The 3,973-nt window shown below is 50.1% G+C and overlaps 1 long non-coding RNA gene across 1 annotated transcript; it reads left to right on the top strand.

Annotated features, from left to right (window-relative positions):
• The first annotated feature begins 448 nt into the window (after nt 1-448).
• Nucleotides 449-3,025, top strand: LOC126929575 (uncharacterized). The gene is made up of 2 exons (XR_007717232.1): nt 449-635; nt 2,277-3,025. It is a non-coding gene; the product is annotated as an uncharacterized LOC126929575 (long non-coding RNA).
• Nucleotides 3,026-3,973: the final 948 nt, after the last annotated feature.

The following is a 3,973-nucleotide window of genomic DNA, read 5'->3' as shown; positions in this document are numbered from 1 at the left end:
AGATATATTCCATAGATATGATCCATGTAATATTAAACTACCATTTACTGAGTGTCCCCTATGGAAAGCACCTAGTAGGTGCTCAAAAACTCCCAGTCCTTTCTTCCCCTCCCTTAATGTGTCACTGCATCCGGGTAATTTATGCCTATTTCCTGTGTTCCTTTGAGAAGTGCATGTCATGCTCTGCACAAAAGTGACTCTTACGGTGGCATTTCAAGCATCATGGCAGGGTGCTCAGACGTTGGTGGATATATTTTAAGCTGGGGTGCACGGTGGGCACTCTCAGGGACTCTCATGCGTGTCTTGAGCCCTTCCTGTGAACCTGACTGACCGTGGCTTCTGTGCCATTTTCATTCCAGCCAAGAATGTTCTGAAACGAAGCCGATATCTGAGGGATCCAGGATGCCTGTGCCCCTCTCTTACCCTGTCTCAGGGGATGATTTAGGCACCAAGAATTTTCCTTATGGTTGCAAGATGATTAAAAAAATCACACACTCAGATGCTTTTCTGAGGGTGACATTTTTCATAGCCCCTCTCCCTCCTCCATAGATTTCCTGGGTTCCATCCAGCTCTGGCTCTAGCTCGCTCTGTGATTCTGGACAAGTCACTTCATCTCTCCAAGCCTTGTCTATAAAGTAGGGATAATACTCCTTCCCACTTCAGAGAGTCATTAGGGGATTAAACTGTGACCCATATGTAGTCAAGGGTCCAGCACACACTGACAACTCACCAAATATTAGCCATCACTCCAAACTAAGAAGGCAGGGTTCCAGTTGGGTGTGGTGGCTCACATCTGTAATCCCAGCACTTTGGGAGGCTGAGGCGGGCAGATCACGAGGTCAAGAGATTGAGACCATCCTGGCCAACATGGTGAAACCCCATCTCTATTAAAAATACACAAATTAGCTGGGTGTGGTGGCGCACACCTGTAGTCCCAGCTACTCAGGAGGCTGAGGCAGGAGAATTGCTTGAACCTGGGAGGCGGAGGTTGCCGTGAGCCAAGATCGTGCTATTGCACTCCAGGCTGGCAACAGAGTGAGAATCCGTTAAAAAAAAAAAAAAAAAAAAAAGGCAAGATTCCATTAACTTCCAGAAGGTAGACTGTCTTAAATATTGGGCAATTCCCTTTCCTCCTCTAGGCCTCAGCTTTCCTGTCTGAAAAATGGGAGTAGGACAAGGGAACTGGATCACAGGCCTTAACATGACATTCTGTGGTTATTAAATAAGGCCCCACGAAGACAGTGTCGGGGACCAAGGAGCTCAGGTTGCCTGCTCCACCTTTGCCACCTGCAAGACTGTATACTCCAGCCAGTAAGGACCTCACTGTTCTCACTCACTAGTGTGTCCTCAGCCCCAGCCCAGAGACTCTGGCTAAGGGCTGACACATAATAAATCCACGTGAATGGACGCAGGAGCTCCGCTCTGATCTGTTGTATCTGCTGAGTTTTTGCATACAATTTTGTTTGAACAAAGAACCACTTGGTTTATCTATCAGTCAGGGCTCAGCAGGAAACACATGATGCATACATAATTGGGATAATTTGAGGACAGTTTAGTAAAGGAACTGTTTACAAAGGTGTGGGGAGAGTGTAGGGAACCTACACAGGAGGGTATAATTGGGGTCTAGCGTCAGCGGGCGCCATCATCATTCCTAACCAGATGAGGGAAGGTTAAGAGTTAAGGGGAGAAGGTGCAGAGGGAGAAAAGGTCCTTGGCTGAGACCTTCAGTGAAGGGATGCAGCCAATCCTCAGAGACTGGCCGGCAGGAGCAGGGGGAACAAGGACCCTGACTCCATCTACCCTGCCCCTGATTTCCTTCTGGGCCTCCAGTTGGCAGAACCAAATCAGAAGGTGGAGGGCAAGACAGTCCACTGAAATCCACATGGGGAGAAGGGTGGAGAGGCAATCTGGGGGTTGTATGAGGGGCACAAAAAAAAGATGCCGGACACAGATGGCCAGCACCGCTCCCCCTGCCACCTGCCCCCACCCTCACACCGCACAACACACTCACAGCACAGGACCAGAGAGCAGATCTCTACTTTCTAAGGATCTTTTCAGGTCTGACCTGCAGATTCTTCCGTTTTAAATCAAGGCTAAAATATATCAAGGCTTACTGAGGTCTAGTGGCAGCTCAGCGTTATCAGTGGGTTGGGTAGTGCTTGCTGGTCTGGTACTAATGGCACAATTTTATTGCATTTAGGTCAAATTGTGCCTCAATTCCAATGTCGTATTTTTGGGTCATGGGTCTCCTCTCTCTTTCTTTTCTAAATGTGCAGGAGTATTCCTCCTGGTCCTTTGGGATGCTGACAGAGGAGCAGATATACAGCATCTCTGCCGTGATATAAGGGCTGCTGCGGTGCACAACTGTCTCCCTAGAAGGTACTGCAGGGGTGTAAAACTTCTCCTCCCTGCATTGTCAGCGCGTGTCCCCGTGGATGTCTGCTGGCTTTTTCAAAAATCCTTGTAGAACAGTGGTTCTCAAGTGGTGATTTTTGTCCCCCTCGCCCCAGGGGACCTTTGGCAATGTCTTGAGATGTTTTTGGTTGCTGTGATTGAGGAGGTGCTACCTGCATCTGCTGGGCAGAGGCCAGGGATACTGCTCAACATCCCACAATGCACAGGACAATCTTCTCTACAGCAATGAATTATCCAGTCCACAATCTCAATGGCACCAATATTGAGAAACCCTGTTGAAGATGGAGCCTATCCATGGGGCACTGATCTTGGAGTCTCCCCCTTCCTGAATACTTGAAGTCCCTCTGCAGACTCTTGGATACCTCCAGCAATGGGGAGCTCACTACCTGTTTTGAAGCCAGGCAGGTCTGGGCTCTTCTTGTGACTGTGTGACTCTGGATTTTCCCACAGGTGGGAGTGGCTCCACCACCTTGAGCTTCAGTTTCCCCCAGTGCCATGGGATTAGCAGCAGCCCTGCCTCACAGACGGTGCGAGGATGAAATGAGATGTGTGCCGGAGTTGGCTGGTGCGGTGCAGGGTATACAGAGAGTGCTCAATAAACGTTCCCTGCGGCGAATGCCCTGTCCTGGTTCACTCACCTGCATTGTGGAGCAGATGAACGGTAGGGTTTCTTTTGTCTCCAAAAATGAAGCACTGAGTGAAGAATAACGTGTAGGTCTTTGGGGGAACTTTCCCCTTTGGGGTCGTTTCCCTGTAATATTTGCTCATGAACATTTTGGCTGAATCATCTCTGTGGGTGTTGGAAGGAAGCCTTCTAGCCTGGTTTTATGACAGTCTGTGAAGGGAGAATCAGAATTCCTAAAGAAGGAAGCAGTGGGGTGTCAGTTAAGTTGGGAAGCTGATGGCTCTGAGGGCCACCATTCATCACGTTTCATTGAGGGGCAGCTCTACTTGGCTGCCAAAGGGTGGGCTTGGGACCCAGCAGGGCCTAGCTTGGGAGACCGGAGTTGGTGGGATGTGAGAGGGGGAATGGCCATCCCCGAAGTGTCCCAACATCTGGGTCTAGAGAGCCCTGTACTCCTGGAGGAATTGCTCAGCACTCTGTATCTGCTCTCCCAAATGCACGGCTCTGGGGAGATGTGTAGGGCTTGGGGAGGAAGTATGTGCAGGGCTCAGGCCCGGGTCCATGGACTTTGAGAAATGACACTTCCCTTCATTCCCATAATTGCTTAAAGCCCTCCTTCTGTGCAGGCTCCATGCTCATTCTCTCCTCTTGTTCTACGATTATCCCGTTTAGTGGATGAAAAGATTAAGGCCCGGAGAGGTGATGCCCCTTTCTGAGGTCACACAAATGACAAGGGGCATGGCTGGGACTCATTCCAGGTGGCCGGGCTCCGGAGCCTGCTCCTGTGTCTCCGGCTCTGCCGTGCTGGCTTCTGCAGAGCCTGCTTGTGGCTTGGGTATCAGCATGCACCTCAGCCCTCCTCCATCCATTTCCCCTTAGCCCAGGATCCTCCAGTCTATGCGAGAAACCAACTGTTGACAACATTTAATCTCT

This window comes from Macaca thibetana, chromosome 10 (assembly GCF_024542745.1).
Source record: "Macaca thibetana thibetana isolate TM-01 chromosome 10, ASM2454274v1, whole genome shotgun sequence".
Taxonomy (NCBI): Eukaryota; Metazoa; Chordata; class Mammalia; order Primates; family Cercopithecidae; genus Macaca; species Macaca thibetana.
The sequence above is the reverse complement of the archived record's forward strand: the minus strand, read 5'-3'. Positions and strand labels throughout refer to the sequence as shown.